Source organism: Spermophilus citellus, assembly GCF_964194105.1.
Source record: "Spermophilus citellus genome assembly, chromosome: 4".
NCBI lineage: Eukaryota > Metazoa > Chordata > Mammalia > Rodentia > Sciuridae > Spermophilus > Spermophilus citellus.
The window spans coordinates 154,196,729-154,220,789 of NC_138185.1; positions in this window are offsets into that span (position 1 = coordinate 154,196,729).

The following is a 24,061-nucleotide window of genomic DNA, read 5'->3' on the forward strand; positions in this document are numbered from 1 at the left end:
CCATTGGAAAGTGAGGTGCACACATAGGTTAAGAGTCTTTTTTTTTTTCATTATCATTTTGGATTTAGCAGTTGATAGAATAATGAGGGACTAGAAGATGAGACTCTGTGATTACAAGCAGAATGTTCTTCCTGATTTATGTTCAGAGTCTGCACTGTGGGCCATGCCTATGGTGTGGACATCTTTGGTAAGGCTGGAAGTTCTTGTGTGTAGGGTCTTGTTGGAAACCCACTGAAGGTTAAGGGTTTTATAAAACTCTTTTTCTTTCTACATGAGATTTTTCCCTTCAGTTAGCTTTCTATTTCCCTTGCAAATCTGACAGAGGTAATGTGTCAACTGTGTTACTAGATACAGTAACTTAGGGCAAAAATGACAGCTTCCTGGTAAACTGCATTTGGACTGAGAGAAATAAAAACTTCAGAGAAAGCCATAGCTTTGGGATTTTGTGAAAATAAGAACTTTTTTTTTTTCAGGTGCTTAAGCACTGAACCATATTCCCAGTACTTTTAATTTTTTGTTTTGAGACAGTGTTTTGCTATGCTTAGGGCCTTGTTAAGTTGCTGAGGCTAGCTCCTGCCTTAGCCTCTCAAACCACTAGGATTACAGGTATGCACCATTTTGCCTGGAAAGACCAATGGGGCCTGTTCCCTGAGAGGACTCCGGAAGTTATTCTATGAAGTCGTTTTGAGAGATATTGGCTCCTGTGGAACATGAAGCTCCCAAGCCAAGGAGGATCCCATACGTACTTGATGAGGTCTTTGTTATGGTTTAGAAGTGGTGTCCCCCAAAAGCTCATGTGTGAGACAATGCAAGAAGGTTTGGAGGAGAAATGATTGGGTTATAGCCTTAACATAATCAGTGAATCTCCAATGGGATTAACTAAGTGGTAACTGGAGGCAGGGGGTATGTGGCTGGAGGAAGTTGTTCATTGGGGGCACAGCTATGGGGTATATAATTTGTGTCTGGAGAGTGGAGTCTCTCTTTGCTTCTGGATCATCAGTGAGCTCCACTACACTATTCCACCATGATGGTCTGCCTCACTTGAGCCCCAAGGAATGAAGCCTGCTGTCTATGGATTAAGACCTCAGAAACTGTGAGCCCCCAAATAAACCTTTTCTCCTCTACAATTGTTCTGTTCAGATCATTTAGTCACAGCAGTGAAAAAGCTGACTAAATAGTTTCTTTCTTGGGGAATCCTAGGAAGCCAAGGAGAAGAGACCATTGATGGCTGGGAGGGTACTGATGGACTACTCCCATGGTGTCCACTTCCTTTCTGGCAGACAAGAATTCCCAGATCCTATCCTAAGACCAAGCATGATTGACTTCAATCTCACGTGTCTGAATATTTTGCGGAATCTATGAAGGCCCTCAGGTGTGTTCTGCAAATGACGATATTACCCAAAGTTCTCTACAGGTTCAATGCAATGCCAATCAAAATCCCAATGGCATTTCTTGTAGAAATAGATAAAGCTATCATGAAATTCATATGGAAAAACAAAAGACCCAGAATAGCAAAAGCAATTCTAAGCAGGAAGTGTGAATCGGGAGGTATAGCAATACCAGATTTCAAACTGTACTACAAAGCAATAGTAACAAAAACAGCATGGTACTGGTACCAAAACAGGCAGGTGGACCAATGGTACAGAATAGAGGACACAGAGACCAATCCACAAAATTACAACTTTCTTATATTTGATAAAGGCGCTAAAAGCATGCAATGGAGAAAGGATAGCATCTTCAACAAATGGTGCTGGGAAAACTGGAAATCCATATGCAACAAAATGAAGCTGAACCCCTTTCTCTCGCCATGCACAAAAGTTAATTCAAAATGGATCAAGGAGCTAGATATCAAATCAGAGACTCTGCATCTGATAGAAGAAAAAGTTGGCTCCGATCTACATATTGTGGGGTCGGGCTCCAAATTCCTTAATAGGACGCCCATAGCCCAAGAGTTAAATACAAGAATAAACAAATGGGACTTACTTAAACTAAAAAGTTTTTTCTCAGCAAGAGAAACAATAAGAGAGGTAAATAGGGAACCTACATCCTGGGAACAAATTTTTACTCCTCACACTTCAGATAGAGCCCCAATATCCAGAATATACAAAGAACTCAAAAAATTAAACAATAAGATAACAAACAACCCTATCAACAAATGGGCCAAGGACCTGAACAGACACTTCTCAGAGGAGGACATACAATCAATCAATAAGTATATGAAAAAATGCTCACCATCTCTAGCAGTCAGAGAAATGCAAATCAAAACCACCCTAAGATACCATCTCACTCCAGTAAGATTGGCAGCCATTATGAAGTCAAGCAACAATAAGTGCTGGCAAGGATGTGGGGAAAAGGGTACACTTGTACATTGCTGGTGGGACTGCAAATTGGTGCGGCCAATATGGAAAGCAGTATGGAGATTCCTAGGAAAGCTGGGAATGGAACCACCATTTGACCCAGCTATCGCCCTTCTCGGTCTATTCCCTGAGAACCTTAAAAGAGCATACTATAGGGATACTGCCACATCAATGATCATAGCAGCACAATTCACTAGACTTTTCGCTAGACTTTGGAATCAACCTAGATGCCCTTCAATAGATGAATGGATTAAAAACTGTGGCATTTATACACAATGGAGTATTACGCAGCACTAAAAAAATGACAAAATCATAGATTTTGCAGGGAAATGGATGGCATTAGAGCAGATTATGCTAAATGAAGCTATCCTTTTGTTTCTTATAGGATCCACCAACCTTTCCCATCCCTGGTATGGGATTCTCTTCTTTAGAATCTCTTCTCCAAGTCTTACTGATATCCCTATTTTTCTTCCTGCTCTTAGCAAGATCTCTTTGGTGATCCTAGTTCTTTTACAAGACTGGAAATTCCATGATTTTCAATTATCTTTGCCTTCTGCCCTATAAAAACTGCCACATTTCCTATAGGTAATGGTGGGCAGTGGAGACCAGAAAATAAAATCCCAATTAACATGGGAAAAAGTCATGTCATTATACTTTTTTTTTTTTTTTTTTGGTGCTGGGGATTGAACCCAGGGCCTTGTGCATTCGAGGCAGGCACTCTATCAACTGAGCTATATCTCCAGCTCCACTTGTTAATATTAATAATAAAAATTCCTTACATTTCAACAGGACTTGGTTGTTTGCAAAGGGTTTTCACAAGTGTGTCATTTCAGTATGACAATTCCTTAAAGCGGAAGTGGTGTGGTAGCAATGATGTGGAATAAAGAGGGAATCCATGATGTGTAACATTGGCCTCTTTCTGTGGCATAAGTGCTCCCACTATGGCCAGTTTCAGACTATCAATTGTCTAATGATTCTGGATATCTGGATACTTAACAGTCACTCAGGAGAGCAGGCTCTAGTATCCCTTTGGAGGCAAAATAGGTCTAATCATCCTGATTTGAAAATGATAAAGTGAGGATCAGAAACTTTGTCCCAGGACATAGAAGTAGTAAAAAAAAAAAAAAAAGAAAAAAAAAGACACTAGGAACTTGAATCCTGCTATTGCATGTTTTCTTTGCTGAATTAAGTCTATCTTTCAAGCTATGTGAAGAATAAAAAAACTGAACTCACTAACCACCAAAAAGAAATGTCTAAAACTCCTTTCAGATATCTGAACACAATATCTTTATTTATTTATTTATTTACATGTGGTGCTGAGGGTCGAACCCAGTGACTCACACATGCTAGGCAAGCTCTCTGACACTAAGCTACAACTGCCGTCCCTCCTCCATTTCTCTCCGCTGTTTATATCAGACCAGACACTTAGTGGAGCTGACCTGACAGCCTTTGAAACACCATCAAGTTCATTTTAATTTATGTGCCCATGACCCTGTGAAGAAGCTGCACCCTGCTGGGTGTGGTGATGCATGCACGTAATCCCAGCTACTAGAGGTGAGGGTGTTTGAGGCAGGAAGATGGCAAGTTCAAGGTCAGCCTGGCAACTTGAGATCCTATCTCAAAAAATAAAAATAAAGAGGGCTGGGGTTGGGGCTGGAATTGTGGCTTAGTGGCAGAGTGCTTGCCTAGCATGTGTGAGGCACTGGGTTTGATTCTCAGCACCACATGTAAATAAATATATAAAATAAAGGCCCATTGACAACTAAAAACATATATATTAAAAGAAAAAGAGGGATGGGGATGTGGTAGAATGTTTGCCTAGCATATGTAAGGTCCTGGGTTTGATCCTCAATACTTAAAATAAAAAGGGGAAGCTGCGCCCATCATGTGCATGAATGGGACACAGGGGAGGCAGCCTCTGTGCAGGGAAAACCCAGGACAGGTGACCTGATGGACCTGGCACCTGGGCTCACCTCTCCTGAGCTCCTGATCCTTGACTTAACTGTTCTCCCACATTTCTTTTGAATCTTTTTGATTTCCATAGCTTGAAATTCTGGAGAGAACATGGACTTTGTAGTGAGAAGGATTTGGATTTGGATTCAGGTTCTTTCTTTTCTTAGCATTGTGGGTCTGGATATGCCATGTAACCCTTCTAAGTCTGTGTTGTCATCAGAAAAATCATTCTTGTTTGCAAGGGCACTATGGGTTGTGATTGAGATATGGTATAGCATGGCTGTCACTCAGCAATGACCACTGTGGACATAGCCATGGACCTCCTGCCCTTCTTACCAGGCTTGTCTTTTGTACGTCCCCACAATGGCTCTAGTTCTCAAAAACTGCCATTCATATTCCAACCAACCTGGTTGACCTGCAATGCTCCTGTCTGCAGCACCTGTCTCACTGATGGTGTTCTTATTTAGTCCCTAGCTTCTTGCTCTTGACTCTAGTTTATCCTCAAAGTGAAAACATATAGCAGTGCATTTTTCACTGTGTTTCAGTTTCATAGCTTTGACTGGTTTAGAACATAGTGGGGACACTTTTTGATTTTAAATTTCTAAATAAATTATTGTCAATCTGGAAAGTTCTCCTCAAGGTGGTATTTATATGTATGCATGTATATATTTGTTCAAGTTGGTTCATTTTTTCCCTTGATTGTTTATTGATCTTTTGAGATCTGTGAAAAACAATCACTTCTTTGTTTGGAAAGAATACCTGTCTTCTGCATGCTCAACCTGTGAGTTTCTGGAAGCTAATATGTTTGGCTCAAAGAATTTTTTGTATTATTTTGTTTAAAAACACATTTTCTGATGTGGGGGTTGAAAAAAACAGTTTCATGGTTACTTCTGTTTGGGGGACAAATCAACAAGTGTAGAATTTCTGTACCTACTATGATTCTATCAAAATTTTGTAATGATGCGTCAAGCCTAGTCATTATCATGTATTTTTTTTTCTTTTCTTTTATTTTTTTCTGATACCAAGGACTGAACCCAGAGGAGCTTAACCACTGAGCCACATCACCAGCCTTTTTTTATTTTTTATTTAGAGACAGGGTCTTGATAAGTTATTTATAGCCTTGCTAAGTGGCTGAGACTGTCTTTGAACTTGCAATCCTGCCTCAGCCTCCTGAGCTGCTGGGATTACAGGCGTGCACCACCATGTCTGGCTATGATCATATATTTTAAAAATTGCATAGTTTTATAATATTCTTATTATTATTTCAAGAATATTGTATACTCAACTTCAAACAGTACAGAATCTTCAAGATGCAACACTGTTAGCAGTTAAGCGCTTTCCAGGTAGCATTTTGTGCATATGCTTACAAATGTACATGTGAAAATGTGTGTGTGTGTGTGTGCATTTTTCTATACTGCATTGAAACTTGTTTTTCTCACCAAGAGTGGACTACCATTCCTATGTCAGCAAATATATTTTAATAAACTTACAATAATGCCATTCAACAAACTTGCTTCTAGTATGATGTAGCAAAAGTGGTCACTGTCACTCCATTTATTTCATTACATTATTTAAAACCATCTTTGTTGATTGTATCTAGAGACTGTGTACATGATCAAGTGGCCACGTTGGAGCAGTGCAGAGGGTAAGGAACTAAGAGTGGCTTCTAATAACTGGGGGTCATCTAGGACCTCAGGGTGACCTCCAGCCAACATCTAGCAAGAAGTTGAGGCCTTCAATCATACATCTACAAAGAAATGTATTCTGCCAACAGCTTGAAATAGCTCAGGAATGGATTCTTCTTTAATCAACACACCAGATGAGAATCCAAGCCAGTAGACATCTTGATTGCAGCCTGTGGGACTTGGAGCAGAAGCCCCAGTGAAGCCATGCCTAGATTGCCTACTCACAGAAACTGAAAGGATAGACACATGTTGTTTTAAGCCACTAAGTTTGTAGTAAATTGTAGTAATAGATAACTAATACAACATGTATATCAAAGCTGATCAAATTGTGTACTTTACATATATGCAGATTATTGTACTTAACTAACATTAAGTTGGACCAGGGAGGTGAAATCTGGGCAGAGGTCTTATGACATGGCACCAGACCAGTAGATTAAAGGCTTGGAAAGAGCACAAAATATATGGGACAGGAAGACAGGAAGGTAGGAACCCAGAAAAAAGGACAGAATGTGGTAGAGGTGGCAAGGCATGGATGGAGCATATTTTTTAAAATTTTTAAAGCTGGTGGCTTTTCAACAATTTTGAAATGAGTAGACAGTACACTTGTTGAGATGATGATAGAAGGAGGGGAGTGAAATGGAAACCACCAGAGTAGGAAGATTGCAGATAAACTGATAAGATGATGATAGACATCCATGCTAAATATGCTTTTGGGTTATCAAAGGTAACACTGTGAGCTATATAAAAACAATTTGGGAGCTGGAGGTACAGCTCAGTGGTAGAGTACAGGCTTAGCATGTGTGAGGACCTGGGTTTGATTCCTTGCAACATTAAAAGAAAAGAAAATCTTGATGTGGAGGCAGATGCCTCTAATCCCAGTGACTCAGGAGGCTGAGATAGAAGAAGTTCTAGTTTGAGGCCAGCCTCAGCAACTTGGAGAGACCCTGTCTCCAAAAATGTTTCAAAAGGGCTGGGGGTGTGGTTTGGTGGCAGAACAGCTCTGGGTTCAATCCCCAATACTGCAAAAAAAAAAAAAAAAAAAAGAAGATTCTTGAAGAAAGCCTTCTTTGTATATGCCCACTCCCTCAGCAATCACTTATGTGGCTCTGCTTGCAGGCTCTCTTCCCTTAACACTGGAATGTGACTATACCTTCCTTATGGAGAGGTTATGGCACATACCTAGTGGGTAGAAGTAGGAATCTAAGCCCAGAGGCTCAGAATCAGTCAGCATGGAGACAAGGAAGAACAGAACATGGGGATGTAGCAAGGAACATGACAAATCTGAACGGAGCCTGATGATTCAGTCACAGGTAGGTAAGGATCTTGAGAACAAGAGGGGTACATAAAAAAAAATGACCAGTGGTGTCTGTTTAGTAACATTAAGCCTGAGCAGAGTGTTATGAAACCTTGATACCACAATGAAGTTGTTATAGTCTGGACACCTTCTACCTTCCAAATTCCCCTGCCATAGTTAAATTTAAACATGTTCCAGAAATGTGTATGTTTAGGTATGGTCATGGAGGGAAGTGGAATGGAAACCGTCAGGGTAAGAAGATTGCAGATAAACTGATAAGATAAATTGGAAATATTTTGAAAAGGTAGAGGAGAATTTGGTGAGGAAGTAGAATTTGGCATACTTTCTTGCACAGGTCCCTCCTCCCCCACCATTTCAATGCCGTGGTGCAAAGCAGCATGCTAGGAATGGATAGTCATGATTCTTTTGGCTGCTCAGTACATGTAACTCCTTACAGTATGGGAAACCATTCCATGGTGTGGGGTGCTGCTTCTTGCTATTGAATCTGAAAAAAAGCCAGATTTCCCACTTTCAGCCCCCTGGAAGCTGGGGGCGGGGGTAGGCACACGGTCAAGGCTTAGCAATCAGATGTGTTTTCTTAAGTCTGAATCCTGAACTGGTGATGTAAACAGGTAGGATTATTTAGACTCTGTTCACGGTGGTGGCATCCAGAGTCTGGAAGCAGCTGTGACTGGGGCTGCCGGGCAGCAGGGGTCTTTACCATCTGCTCCAGCAATGATGTGGTTTTGGCTGTGGTTCCTGCTGGTTAGCCTTGAGTTCTGGCCATTTTCCCAGTCTGATTCTTCAGCCTTCCAGATTATTCTGTGAGTCACCCGATACTTTTCTAATAAATTCCTGTTCTGGGGTCAGTTTCTATAGTTTGCAAGCAAGTACTCTCACTCATTCAACAGAAAGCTTTCTGGAACATCAGGGAAAGATGTTCATATGTGCAACTGCCTTTCCAAATCAGGAATCTGTCTTTTTTCTTAACACTCTTTCTCTTTTGTCGTAACGGTAGAATCGGAATAAAGAATCCTCCTTGGGTGTCAGCCTATGTTTAGGAATTTCCTCCAGTTACTACTGTGGAGCTCTTCTCACTTCAGAAAAAAGAAACAGAACTTATTCCAAGGGCTGTGTTTTTCAACTGGGAAGTTTATTTTGACTCAGAATGTATTAAAAATAGCTTTGATTTGGTCAAATCCATTTAGCTTATTTTAAATGTCTTGACTATTAATTTTCCCCTATATTTCCAGAATAAAATGCAGCAATTAAAGACCAGTGAAAGACTCCTAAGGCTGAATCTTAGGAAGAAGTAAGCCAATAAGGGATAAGCCTCCTGATTCAAATACGACATCTTGGGGAAGAATGATGACTGACAAGTTAGCTTTATTAAGACAGGGAAACGGACATGGCAGGGGTGGAGAGAAGATGGAGAGTTCAATAAAAGATCTTAGTTCTGGACAGAGCCAGCTTGCCTCTGTCACCATCACGTGCATGATGATATCCTGAGACGCACCTCTGTCACTCCAAGTCTCCCAGAAGCATGTGAGTGGCAGGTGGCCAATTCAGTCATGGTCCAGGGGTCCTTAACTAAAATGCTGTCATCAGATTCTCCAAAAATCGAGAAATCTATTTTAAGGAATTAGCCCATGCAATTGTTCTCAATTGGCAAATCCTAAATCTGCAGGACAGGCTGGTAGGCTGGAGACCTAGGGAAAAACGGATGTTGCAACTTGAGTCTGCAGTGAGCTATGAAGCAGAATCCTTTTTCCTTAGAAGACCTCATTCTTTTCTCTTAAAGTCTTTCAACTGACTGGACAAGGCTCATTCAATTATGAAGTGTAATCTGCTTTACCCAAAGTCTACTGAGGTGAATGCTCATCTCTTGCAAATGCCTTCACAGCAACGTCTGCAGTGGTATTTGTGTGCCAGAGTGTAACCAAATTAAGATGTGTAATGAACCATCTCACATGCCTATAGATGCAAGCAGATTTGGCCACCCAATGCCTCTTAATGTTTCTGATGAAATCAGTGGATATGAAGGGCAGTAGGCTCATCAACCCATGTCACCGAGCTGGTGCCGTTGCATCTTCTCTGCCTGTGGGCATGGAGGCAGGTGTGGGGAGGCATTCCCATATTTTGTGACCATGGAAGAAGTTCTCATATCACAGGCATGAAACCTAGCTACTTCTACTTTCTATTTCTTACTGGCTCCTGAGGCCCACTCACAGTTCTAATGCCACAGGCCTATTTGGACCCACCACAGAGAGTTGTAGTATGGGTTTGATGAATTCTCTCAGTGCAGTGCCTGGCACAGGCCAGCTGCTCAAAAATGCTCTACGGGAAATGTCCGATTTCTTAGAAATATTTGATTTAGCTCCCCTGTCATTTTATAGGCTTTTCTTCTCCTAAGCATACCTGGTTTCAGTCCCAGCTCTTTGTATCCTTGAATGTTCAATGTTATGTGGTGGGGTGGGATGGGAGGAGGAGAAATAGGAACTTGTTCGAGCACTTTCTCATGTTAAAAGACTTGCAAGTGAACAATGTAGCTGAATCCATTCCTCATATAGGAAAGTTATGTTTAAGTTGAATTATAAGAGTAGCTTATTTATATTCACTCAAAGCGCTGCCTCTATAGAGGAAAGGAATCATATTTTCACCAGGAAGGCTGCTTTCGTAGGTGTGAAGTTCCCTCTCATTTCTCTTGGGTCTGCTATGGTGACAGCTCATTTCATAGACAACGTGGCTGAGGGAATATCAGGTCGGAAGACAGGAGGGAAAGGAGTAGCTCTGTATGCAATTCAAGTCAAGTTGATGGGGTAGGAACATAGATATTAATATAATGTACTTGTGATTATATATGGTGATTTCTTCTCCTACTTGCTTCCTTCTTTATGCCAAATAAGTCTTATATTAAGGGAGAGATTAGTCAGATGAAAGAACATATTTCAGAACTTAAAAGAAAAATATATACATCTTCAATTTGAGACTTCCCTTGGTTTCCACAGCCCAGCTGTGGAAGGCCACCCAATTAGTTTAGAAGAAAAGGGGCCTGACATCATGGCTGGCTATTTCATGTGTACTAAAATAGAGGAGATGGCTACAATTACTTTGCCAGGGGTGTTCACCCCCCCCCCACCATTAGACTAAAAAAAGCATTTTACAGCACTAGACAACCTAAAAATATGTAATAAGGAAATAGCCTTCTTGCACATCTGTTAAGAACATCTGGCTCTGGCCTGAGCCCTGGTAACTTGGCAGTTAGTCGGTGGCCCAGAGGTTGAAAAAGCAGCAGAGCCTCATGTTGCCAGTCTTGTCTGAGTTTCCTGGTGGCATAATCACCAGGCCCAGGGGTGGGAAACATTCAGGAAACACTGCAGATGCCACGTTGCCTGCACTGGGCTCCCTCCCCGACCACAGATTGAAAAGACAGGGGCTGTTCAAGTCATGCTGGCGTCAGAAAGCAGAGCTCTGTCCCAGATGGCTCTTCGTCTGAATATTATGGGGATACAGGGGGTGCAATCCCTCAATTCCTGCTTCACCGCTTTTGTGGCACAGATACATTATACATAAAGGGACATTGATGAGATATACCTTGGGACAGGTTGTATTTTCTGAAGATGACCACAACAATTTCTCTCATCCCACTTGCTCATCTGCAATATGATCTTGTGCTTCCACATATCATAAAGCAGTCTCATTTCGGTCCCCTTGAATCCAAGCTGACCAAAGTGACTCTCTTGCAGCCAATAAAATATTGTAGAGGGCTGGGATGGTGGCTCAGTGGTAGAGCACTTGCCTCACACATGTGAGGCACTGGGTTTGATTTTCAGCACCACATATAAATAAGTGGACAAAATAAAGTTTTATCAACAACTAATATATATATATATATATATATATATATATATATATATATATATTTTAATGTTGTAGAAGTGATGTGAAGGTTAGACCAGAAAAGGCCAAGTGACTTTCACCTGGCTCCTCTGACAGGCTTACTCCTGTAAATCCTGTCCTGAGCTGCTCTCTCCTGGGACCAGCAGGAAACCTAAGCTGGAAAGCCTAAGTCACTTGGAGAGGCCTCATGTGGGTGTTCCTGTCCAGTCCTGGAAGAATCTGGCCTTTGGTCATTCCTATACACCACACATATAAGGAAAGAGGCTTCCAGGTGATTTCAGTTCCTGAGTTTTTCAGCTGAGGTCTCAGACAATGCATACCTGTTATTCTCTAACCAATAGCCCGATCCACAGAATCTGAGAGTGCAACAAAATGGGTTATTTTACATAAGTTTGAGATAGTCAATTATATAGCAGTTGACAATCAGAGCATATCCTTGAGAGAAACTTCTGGAGGGATCTGAAGGCAGACTCTTAATCAGAATGTCCCATTCCCCTTAGTCTCTCTTTCCACCCCAGGACCCTTTTCTCTATGTTCAGCACTATGTTACACAATGTGCAATTTATAAGACGTGCAGAGCTACCCTCAGCTCTGTTTTGTAAGCATTGGGAAAAAAAATGCCCTGGAGCAAAGTGTGGGCTCCTTCAGTCCCTCTCAAACCCAGCCAGATATCTTTGTGCAGTGTACAAACTGAATAGTTATACACAGTAGCCTTGGAGAAATGTAAAGTCAAGTCTCTGCCCCTAAACAAATTCCATTTTTGTTGATCATATATGTATAGTTTCAGATAGAGAAGTTTCCAGTGCCAAACAGTATGATAACACTGAGGCTGGAAAGACTTTTATGAGCCAGGTGTGATGGTGCACACCTGTGATCCTAGCAATTCAAGAGGTTGACACAGGAGGATCTCAAGATCAAGGCCAGCCTGGCAACTTAGCCAGGCCCTGTCTCAAAATAAAAAAATAAAAAGGGCTGGGGATGTAGCTCAGTGGTAGAGCATCCCAGGGTTCAATCCCCAGTACCAAAAACAAATAAACAACAACAAAATAAAACAAAAGCAAAGAAAAAAACAAAAACAAAAACAAGCAGACAGCTATGTGAAAATAAAACTGTGTGGTGGACCCCAAGACAGATCTGGAATCAATTATAGTTCATAGTTAGATAAATAGAGGTGTGAGTCCCTTTCTTTATAATTTCTTGAATATGAAAATAAAATATACAGTTTTCAGAAGTCAGTGTTCTTATCAGAGTTTAATATATTCTGTTTGTCTTTTCATGAATTATTTTAATGTTTCTATGATCCCCAAATACCTTCCCTTCAGCTTGCTGAGAAACTTTTGATAGTTTGCCTGGTTTCTCTATGCCACATTTCATCACCAATTAAATAAAAAGTAAAATTTCTTACCATTCTTGTGGGTAGAATATGAATTAATCAGTTAATATTTTATCATAAATGTTAAGGATGTTTGTTAATAAAGTCTATCTCACAGGCCAAAGAAATAAAGAAAGAACTTTGTAAAAATAAGAAAAAAAATGGAGCTATATAAGAACCACTAAACTTTTAAATAGGAGACTTGGGTAGAAAAGCTGAGTTCAAGCTATCTGCTGCTGCCAACTAGCATGACCTTACATGGTGCCTAGAACAGGCACCTGAGTCCCTTTAGGCTTCAGATTCCTTTGTCTAGGGAATAAAGTTGGCCTTGTTGGTGCTGCTCAGACTTTTCTGTTAGGATAGCTTTATGGCAGAGCAGAGTCGAGTCTGAGAATTTAGCCTAAATTGGCTGGCCAAAGCTGGCCTCAAAAAGGGTATGCACTTTTTTTTTTCCTTCTTTTTATGGTGGTACTGAGGATTGAGCCCATGGCCTCACACCAGCTAAGCAAGTGCTCTACCACTGAGCTGCAGCCTCAGCCCCTGCACACACATTTGATTTGTTCATATGGCTCACTTTTCACTGTCTTTGATTTTCAGAAAAAAAATATAATCTTAGTAGAAAAATCTTCCCTAACTTCACAGCTCCTGCACCACTACTTTTCTCTTCTTTATCACTGGTGTATGAAAGGAGCCCACAAGTTCTTTTTTTTTTTTAAATACTTATTTTTCAGTTGTAGTTGGACACGATACCTTTATTTTATTTATTTATTTTTATGTGGTGCTAAGGATTTAACCCAGGGCCTTGCATGTGCTAGGGGAGTGCTCTACCGCTGAGTCACAACCCCAGCCCCAGCCCATAAGTTCTTTGATACAACGTCTGTGGAGAGGTGAGACTACATCCACTCAAATTTAGGCAAGTTCAGGTGTTACTTTGAGCAACAGAATGTAGCAGAGGTGACTCTGGGCCAGTTTTGGGGCCCAGGACTCACCACTTCTACCTCTTCCTTCCTGGAACAGTTCTCAGGGAGCCCCGTGTTGGATTTCTTGAGGCCACTGTGCTCTAGTGGCCCTGTGCTCCAGCCAACAGGTCCAGCTGAGCCCAGTCTTCTAGTCATTCCCATCAGACGTGAGCAAAGCCATCTGGGACTCTCAAATGAATCCATCTCTCGTTGATGGCCCTCTAACGGAGTCGTCAGAATGTCTAGCCCATGAAAACTTGAGATATAATAGAACAGTTCTTATTTTGAGGTCCTTTGTTACACAGCGGTAGATATCACTATGGCTCAACCTACTGACTTTTCTTCACCACCACAGATGTCCTGGATTTGACTGACCCTGGCTCATAAGAGCTTGAGCTGACGTGACAAATTTTCAGGAATTTTGTGAGCCAGTTGTTAAACAAAGCCATCATTCAAATTTGAATTATTTAACTTATAATTATTAAATTAATTATATCAAAAACAAAGGTAATAAATTCTAAATACATATCACTTTCTAGTTATTCTACTACGTTTTGCTCTTCTCTGTGCTTTTGAGGATTTGTATGTCTATTTCATCTCTGTAGCGGGATGACTCCACCACAGTGCACTACCACACACCCCTTCCTGACTTACTGTCTGTGGCGCTGTACTGGTAGATTGAGATTGATCACGATAGAAATTGTCAAGTGCCCTGCAGAAACCTACATATTTACCAGAATGCCAGTACCAGTATTCACTGCATCTGAAACCAGCGATACACATGTATTGGTTATATGTTTATTGCTTTTCCACAGCAGAATGTAAATTTCCTGAAAAGGGGAGCTTTGTCTTTTTTGTTGTTGTTGTTCACTGCTGTCTCCCTAGAACTGAGAAGAGAGCCCAGAGGGATAACTATGGAATGAGGGCAACTTCTCAGAGTCCCAGCCTGTAGAACATTATACTAATTAGTATAATATGAATTGAATTGCATTCTGTGGTCATATATAACAAATAAGAATAAATAATTTTTTTTAAAAAAAGGCAATTGTGGCTCAATAAGCAAACATTTTTCTTTTGCACTGATTTACAATTCACATTAGGGAAATGACTGTGGAAAGGATACCAAGAGCTAAACTGGTATGCAGACCTACTTTGGAGAAGTTTTGCTTAACTATATCTTCATATCACAAGGTCAGCTTTGGGAGGAGAGAAAGTCTGATTTGAAGCAGTCTCTCTGACTATGTCACAGGAATCTTGGACAAAGGACTTTTTTAATAAACAAAAATGACTTATGGTATTATTCCTTATTTTGCCACTCACCTTGAAATTTTTATTATTGATAAATGAACTAAAGGTCTCAAACTACACATAGTCCCCACAATCAACACTTTGGGGCTCCGCAGGTTTTGTTTTCCTTGAAGCAGCCATCTTCTGTGCAGGGAAACATTTCCATTGTGGTCTGAGCTTGGTGATGGGAGTACTTGGCCTTATGACCGCAAGCCAGCTTTAGGAGGCAGGCCCATGATCAGGTTGAACTTGGAGTTCTTTGTCCCCATCCTGGTTTTTCCTCTTGACTTTCTTTTTTTTTTTAATTAATATTTATTTTTTAGTTGTAACTGAAAAATAAATTTTTTATTTTATTTATTTATTTTTATGTGATGCTGAGGATTGAAGCCAGGGCCTCACACGTGCTAGGCAGGCGCTCTACCACTGAGCCACCATCCCAGCCCCTTCCTCTTGACTTTCATGTTACCTTTCTCCCCTACGTAAACAAACATAATCACCAACTCTAAACTTGTATTTTCTCTTAATCATGTCAGCCTGTTTTTAGGAAAAAAAAAATTACTTTTCACTTGGCCACCACTTTGTCTACAATGATGAGAATCCAAACCATTGTTTTGTTCTGGTTGCCTATTTTTTAGATTATTTAAAGTTACATTTCTTTACCTCATGGAAATCAAGAAAGAAAAAAGAGTGAACTCTGTGAGGAACCGCTGAGGGGCAGTTTAGAGGTGCCACCCCCTGTGCCAACTTCTGCTTTTTATAATCAAAACAGCTTTGGCCACATCCAAGTTTTCTGTACTAGCTCTGCACCTTCCAGATCACTCTTATTTACCTCAGAGGGAGCATAGGGCCCTCTTCATGCTCTCACTTCATTTATTTTCTTTTCATTATGCTATTCTTAGCCAGAACATCTCCCTTTTAGTTGCCAAAAACTCTTTGCTTTTCCTTCAGAATCAGCATAATTATTTAAAAACATTGTGAAATACTTTCCAGCATATAGCCAAGTACAGAGAGAAAGTCACCTGACAAATACCTGTGACTATCCATATGTATTTAACAAGGATTTACCTTTCTCCCATAATTGCTTACAGTTCTTTTTTCTTAAAGAAACCCAAAATCACAGAAATAGAGCCCCTTTTGTAGCCTCCCTTTTCCTTTTTCTCTTCCTTTCTCAAGACCGGTTTTGAAATGTCACTATAAGAGTGATGGCTTCATGTCCTGATTCCTCAGGGTTTTCTTACCTCCAAAACACTAAGATTTAAGCCCATCTACATGTACAAAATAATAGCATCCAATAGTAGCCTGTGCTTTGTAGATCTACTGCTTCCTAGTGCTACACTCGGGCTATTCTCTTCTATTTCCTATGTATGGTGGGCATCCTCAGGCACCTCATGTCTGTGAGAACTGTTGATGGTTCCTTTCAGTTCTGAATTTCTCCTCTATTCCATAATTTCAGCTGTGTCCAGTTACACTTCAGTTTTCCCCAACCCATATTCCTAACTGCAATTCTCTACACTTCTAATAAGGTAAATGAAGAGTGACTAAAGTTACAAAAGCCAAGAATTTGGAGGATTCCTTCACTAAGGGAAACTCCAGAGGCCTTTGGTAATCTAGGCGAGAGGAAAAAAGGCCAATGCTACATGTTCTTATACCCTTAGAAGTGTGATTCCCTGCATAGACAAACATGCTCAGTGTTTCATCTGTAAATCTGAGCGGACAATGTGGCTACCTTCCTATTCAATTTTAGGAAGGTAGAACCCATTTAAGATAAATGGAAAAGCTGGAGAAAAATTGCAGACAACCTGCCATGGGGAATAACTTATCTCTGAGACACAGTCTATCAACTCTCTGATTGTCAAGCTTACAAAATATGAGAAGTGTGTGGGAAACAGACGAGCTAATTCAAATGGCACCCATCCCTGGCATCCAATATTAGCAAAAAGGAACTTCACTTCTCTAGGATGGAAAGTTGGACTTGACTTTTAGAGGTCTTTGTGCCAAAGGACAACTTTCTCTTCACCACAAAGCAGGTGGCTTCCATGCCCAGACACACTTCCAGGGCCCATTCACTTGTTATCTGGGTAATTCTGGCCCATTCACATAGGCAAGGTGCCAGCACCGGGGTGGGGGCCAGTTGGAGGAGTCACAACCACAATAGTTAACTAGAGTGTGCCTGGCACTGCCCAAAATCATTTATGTGAGTTATTTCTTGTCATTCCTGAAACGACCCTATTAGGCAGGTACTATTATTATCCTGAGGTTACACAAGAGTAAGGTGGCTCTGAGAAAGTGTAACCCTGGAGTCTGGGACTGAGGGGTGGTATTTCTGTGTTCTCTTCCACTCAGCTCTAGTCCAATTACCATAAAACCATCTCGGCAGCCAGACACTTCTAATAGCTAACTGTCTAGCAAAGGCTGCATTGTCTTTGAAGCCTTAAACACAGCCCTTTTAATTGGAATTGCTTCCTAATTCAGCTTCATATATCTTCTCTCCCCTTACACAAAAGAATCCATTGTGTGGATCTCAGAACAAACTGGATGCTCCTTTGATATACTTTGCATGTAAATGTAAGGAACAAGACTCATTTGATTTCATTATATCCTTTATTGATGTGCCTGCAGCATTTTATTGTAGGTTTTTGTGACCAGAATTCCGAACAAAAGAGGGAGCGGGCTTCTAGGCTGGCAGCTCAGAGAGAGAGGATTTACCACCACTTCAAGCTCTGAAGGGATGCGCACTTATTGCTATTGTAGTTCCAGGCTTTTGAAAGGCTGGGTGTTTTCAGGAGCTGATGCTACTCTATGATCAGGAAAGTGTTATCAAGGCATGAGATGAATACAAAATATCATCCTTGCAACTATGCATTGAGTGGGGAGTTTACGAAAGCTGCCCCCAAACAGTCTGGCTCACATATCATATCATTGCAGAGAATGTGCTTGCATGCCCAGTACTGAAAAAAAAAAAAAAAAATCCTGTGTGTCTGCTCAGTAGAGAACACACAGAGCTGGTACCTAATCCTTTCTTCCTGCAATGACAGGCTCCTGGGACTATAGGGTGGGGTTAATTATTCCCAACATTCTTCATTATACAGTTGCTCTTTGACTTACAATTGGGTTCTTTCCTGATAAAACCATTGTGAGTTGACAATATTGCTTATTTAAAAAAATGCATTGAATACACCAAACCTATAGAATATCAGAGCTTATCAGGCCACAGAGTCTTGGTTATTTCCCCTGAATCTTCTGGCTGACTGGGAGCTGTGGTTCACTACAGCTCCCCAGTATCAAGGAGAGGATTGGACTGCACATTGATAGTCCAGGAAAAGATCAAAATTCAAAATTAGAATGTAGTTTTTACTGAATGTGTATCGTTTTGTAACATCACAAAACAAAAAATGTCATATGTTGAACCATTGCAAATTGGGGACCATCTGGAATTCTAAATGAGATAAAGATTAAAAATAGTAGGAAGCCATTGAACTGCAAATGCTCAAGACATTCTGCCTCCAGAGAAACTGACACATTTTCCCAAGCCATGCTTATTTTCTTCTGTGCTATCTTTTTTTTTAAATTTAGTCTTTTTAATAATTAAAACCTCTTACAACTCTTTTGTGCTAAATCGTGATAGCTTAGAATGATTAAACACTTAGTAAGCACTGGATACTTTATTGCATTTTTCCATTTATCTTCACGGTAACCCTATAAAATTGGGATTTAATTTTTCCCATTTTACAGACAAGAAATGGGCACAGAGTGTTTAAGAGCTTCCCCTTGTGACACAGCTAGTACACAGAGTTTCCAGAACTTCATCCCTTGGAGTCTGATTGCAGTCTTGGGGGTTGGGAGTATAGCTCAGTGGCAGAGCATTTGCCTGACATGTGTGAGGCCCTGGGTTCCATCCCTAGCACCAAAAATAAATAAATAGATAGATAGATAAATATGACACTATTTCCTAACACTTGAGGTTTCTTTCTTTTTTTCTTTTGATACCATGGATTGAACTCAGGAGCACTCACCGAGCCATATCCCCAGCCCTATTTTACATTTTTTATTTAGATACAGGGTCTCACTAAGTTGCTTAGGGCCTTGCTTTTGCTGAGGCTGACTTTGAACTCCAGATCCTACCTCAGCCTCCAGAGCCATGGGGATTACAGGCATGCACCACAGTGCCCAGCAAGGTTTCTTTCCTTAATATCCTGGCTTGAAGTTTTATCCATATCCTACCAGAAGTCTCTACATTTTTACCAGAAATTTAGCACCTCGAGAGTACACTTAAGATCCCTACAATCTATAGCTCTCCCGGAGGACATAGATTTCCAATGGCCCTTCAGGCTTTTCTCCTTAGTGTCCCAGATCTGTGCCTGCTGCCTCCTTCCCACAAGGCCTATCTTACACGAGTCAAGGTTTCTCTGGGCACTACACTTCACAAAAATGAATCGAGCGTAATTTTTCTTACTAATTCTCCACCTTAAGAACTCCTGATACGCACAAATCCATATTAATATAGCAGAAGGTTTAGATTGCCTAATTATACATACCACAAAAAGCTAATTTGCGTTACTGCAGACTTCCTCCAAATGCTGAGCTCCCTGATGCATTGAAAATGAGATTTAATTGATGACAAAATTGATTCACAGCTTTTCAGGAACTAAACGATAGAGTAAACAACAGACCGCTGTAAGTAAATTCTCTCATATAAGTTTATATATTTCCTAGAACCCAAGAGCTCCAATACTAAAAGTCATTGAAGATTCTTCAAAGTTTCTGTGTTAGTTAGGTTTTCATTGCTGGGTGACCAAAATATCTGACCAGAACAACTTAGAGGAGGAAAAGTTTTTAGTTTACTGTTCAAGAGGTTCTGTCCAAGTTCGGCAAACTCCATTGCTCTGGGCCTGAGATGAATCAGAATATCATGGCAGAAGGGCAGGATGTGGAAAGGTTGCTCACCTCATGGCAGACCTGAGAAGTAGAGAAAGGGAGAGTGGCAGGGGGTAGGGGAAGAAGGGGCCACAGAGAAGATGTACCTTTCCAGGCCCCACCACCACCACCAGTGACTCACCTTCTCCAGCCACACCCCACCTGCCTATAGTTCTCCCAGCCAGTTTGTTCAAAGTAGGATGGGCTGATTAAGTTACAGCTGTCATAACTGAATCATTTTACTTCTAAATATTCCTGCATTAACACAGGAGCTTTTGGGGTGACTCCTTATATCCAACAGCTTCATACATTAGTGGAGCCCAATTTTTCCCCTTTCTCTTTATAAATGGAGTAAAAAAAATCAGTAATTAGATCACACTATTAAGTGATACCAGGGCCACATACTGCTGTCTCTAACTATTTGAAAGAAGTGATTCACATTTTCTAGCTGATTTGGAGAACTGGATGGGAGCAGCGCAGTAGCATCTAAATGCTATTATCTTTCAAAGACACTGCAAAGGAGAGTTGCTGACTAACGCACATAGATACTTTGGAAGATAATCAATAACCTTGAGATTACATTTCTGTCTTCCCTTTGCTCTGCAACAAGAAGTCTGACTTGAATAGCAAACCAGCTAAGATTATGGAAGTGCACTGGATGATAATTAAATGAGAGGTGGCTTTTATTTCAGACCTGAAAAGGAGTCTATTATTTCTTTTCTCACTTCTGTTTCCCTGTGAAGGAATAGGGCTATGCTGGGGCTCTCAGCGGCTGAGCATTTTCAGTTGGTTAATTATCATCTAGCTCACGACTTCCTTGGTAGGTTGATAGGTTTCCTATTTGGCCCTTACCTTTGGTTTTCTAGCCCTGTCTATTAGGTTTTCTTTGGCTGTGTAGCAAATTACCAGAAATTTGGCACCTTGAGAGTACACTTAAGATCTCACTGTTGCATGGTTCAGGAATCTGAGCACTGCTGTGTTAGTTTCTCTGCTCAGAGACTCTCAAAGCTGAAAATAAGATGTCAGTTGGGGCTGGGGTTTCACCTGAGGTTTGGGATCCTCTCCTACATTCATGTAGTTGTTGGTAGGATTTATGGTATTGTATTGTAGAAGTTATGGCAGCTTTCTACTCTAAAGCCAGCATTTTTGACCTTTGGATCCTCTTTGGAAGGGCTTACCAGATTGGGTCAGGCCACCCAGGACAACCTCTCTTAGATTAAATAGTCAACTGATTACAGACCTTATTTACAGTTAGAAAAATCTTATACAATGTAATATGATCATGAGAGTGATGTCCCATCCCCTTTGCCCTATTCTGCTGTTTAGAAGCAACTTATGGCTCTTGCTGCCACTCAAGGGTATGGTCCACTGACAGTCACCTTAGAATTCTGCCTACCACATCCTCTTTCTGGATAACAACTGGAATGAGGCTGATGAGTGTCAAACATCCACTCCCTCCTGCACAGGACAGTACAATGAGATAATACCCTAGAAATGACCTGCTTCATCACCATATCAAGACCATATCACCTGCTTCATCACCATATCAAGACCTAAAGTCAAATATCCGTGTTTTAAGAATTTAAGGATTTCGTATTGGACAAACTTGACATGAATGTGAAGTAAAAGATGTATGTGGTTTAATTTTTCCTTTCTACAGAATAGCAGTGTGCAAAGAAAGCTGAGTATATTAGAAAGATTTTTGTTTCACCTCAAATGGAAAAGCAAATGTGTTTCAGAATAAGAAAATTGATATAGGCCGAAGGTCCAAGAGAAGTATTCAGCCTCTCCCAGGTTTGGAATAAAATGAGTTCTTTCTGTTCCCTGGTATCCTCAGAGGGAAAATGACCCCGATTGTGGTTGATGTTCACAGTGAGGCTGGGCCACAGAGCTACTATTTGTGTTAAAAATATTTCTCCATAAACACATTAGAGCAGTATTGTTTTCATTGCTCTACTTTCCAATTAACACTTTCTTTTCATTGTCAGTCTGGCCCTGGAAATTCTGGTAAAACTAAAATAGGCTGTTATGAGAATATGATTCACAATACAACCAGAAACACATCTGTAAATAAGATCTTGTAGCTCTTCAGAGTCCAGAATTTATACATCTTGAGATATATTATTTGGAAGAGAGAATCAGAGAAGCACCAAAAACACATGTTTATTAGTGCTTATTCATGTGCAGTCATACTTTCTCATTGCTACTCTAAATATAATTCTAAAGAGATAATAATATTAGACAATTTTGCAATATATTATACTATCTACTTAGAATAATATAATACAGATGATGTTGGGGTTACCCCAGTCTTTGAAAATTACATAAAATTGATTTGGATCTCCTAATATTCTGTGGGAATCCAATGCTGTCACTGAGGTTGGGATAGATCACTTGATCTAAGTTACCACTAGCTCTGATGTGTTCCTTCTGAATTCTTACTCTCACTGACATTTGGCCTTCTGACATGTCCCTTATCTTCACTGACCCATGGACTCCAAGAGAGAATACGGATCCTATTCCTAAAGCAGGGTTGGCTACATAATTTAGGGCCTGTGCAAGATGAAAATAAAGAGAGCCTTGGTTAAAAAAAAATTATTAAGAAGTTCAAGATGAGAGCTGGGGTTGGGGCTCAGTGGTAAAGCACTTGCCTAGCACATGTGAGGCACTGGGTTTGACCCTCGGCACCACATAAATAAATAAAATAAAGGTATTGTGTTCATCTACAACTAAAACTATATATATATATATATAATTTTTTTTTAAAAAAAGAAGAAGTTCAAGACAAGATGGGGGTATAGCTAAGTGGTATAGCACTTGTCTAGTATGCACAAGGCCCTGGGTTCTATCCTCAGCACTGGGGTTGTAGGGAGGGAGGAAAAGAAAATGAAAGACATTCAGGATGGTGACAGGAAGGCATTAAACCAAGCATAGGGCCTTTTTAAGCTTCGGGCCTTGTGTGACTGCACAGGTTACATGTCCGTGATGCTGACCCCATCCTAAAGTTTCCCAAAATACCATTTCTAAGAGGCAATCAAATGGACTACGATTTTGTTAAAAGTGCCTGGGGTAATAAAGCAGAGGGGTGAGTCTGGGGATAGAGAATTTCAGATTACAGAGTCCCTTCAAATGTCTGTTTATTTACTGAAATTTAGCTTAGCTAGAACTCCTCCTTTTTTCCTGATAGGTTTCCAAACCATGCCCTCTGCCCAGGGTTTGAGCATGCGGTGCTAATCAAAGGATTTCATTGGTCAAAAAACTTGACCTAGGGCTGGGGATGTGGCTCAAGCGGTAGCGCGCTTGCCTGGCATGTGTGCAGCCCGCGTTCAATCCTCAGCACCACCTACAAACAAAGATGTTGTGTAAAAACCTTGACCTACTCCTGAGCAATTGTTTCCTTCTAAGGGACAGAAGCAAGAATAGTTAATTGTATTTTAAATAGCAAATTGTCCTCAGGCTGCACATTCTATTATGTCTGGGTATTATTATTATCATTCTTATTGAACAGATGAGGAGTTCTGTCTATAGCCATATCTCCCTGAATACTCCAGATCTTGTCTGATCTTGGAAGCAATGCAGGGTCTGGCATGGTTAGTATTTGAAAGAGAGATAAGGAGCTCTGATGTCCAAGAGAACACATCTGGTGAAATGGTATCTAGCGTCAGCACTTACATTCTTTCTTCTATGCTTGCTGCTTTCTAAACCTAGAAAGGTTTATGTGAAATTACAAATTAGGCACGGAGGGCTAGGGGTGCAGCTCAATTGTAGAGCACTTCTCTAGCCTGTGTGAGGCCCTGGGTTCAATCTCTGCCCCCACCACACCCACAGCAAGCCCAGCAAATTAGCTACAGAATGTACTAAGGCTATGTCTATGGGATGCAGCTTGATATAAATCTCTCAATGCCTCTACCAGAGCCCAGAAGTTGGACAGTAGAAGTTAGATTATTATGTGAAGCAGGGTAAGCCAAAAGGATATCATGGAAGAAAGTTGTGGCTGTATCCCTCTTCTCTTCCTGGACAGTGTGGGATTTAAGGGCTGTGTAGGAGCTCTTTTTTTCAGCTCTTTATGAAACTGAAGACCATTATTATAGTACCTTTATGCTCTATGAATATGGAAAACATAGCTATCCTCTTGCAACTGCAAAGCCACTGTTATTTGACTTCCCCTTTTTCTTTTTAAGGAAGAAGAATCCTGTAATATTTGGTAGACATCATTAGAGACATTTTCTTCATTGTCAGTGTGGTACTGCATTGTGTTCAGACCATCACCCACCATTAGGAGAACTTAATTCCAAGGCAACTGACCCACCAAACCATCTGTGTAATCTCTGCATGAACAT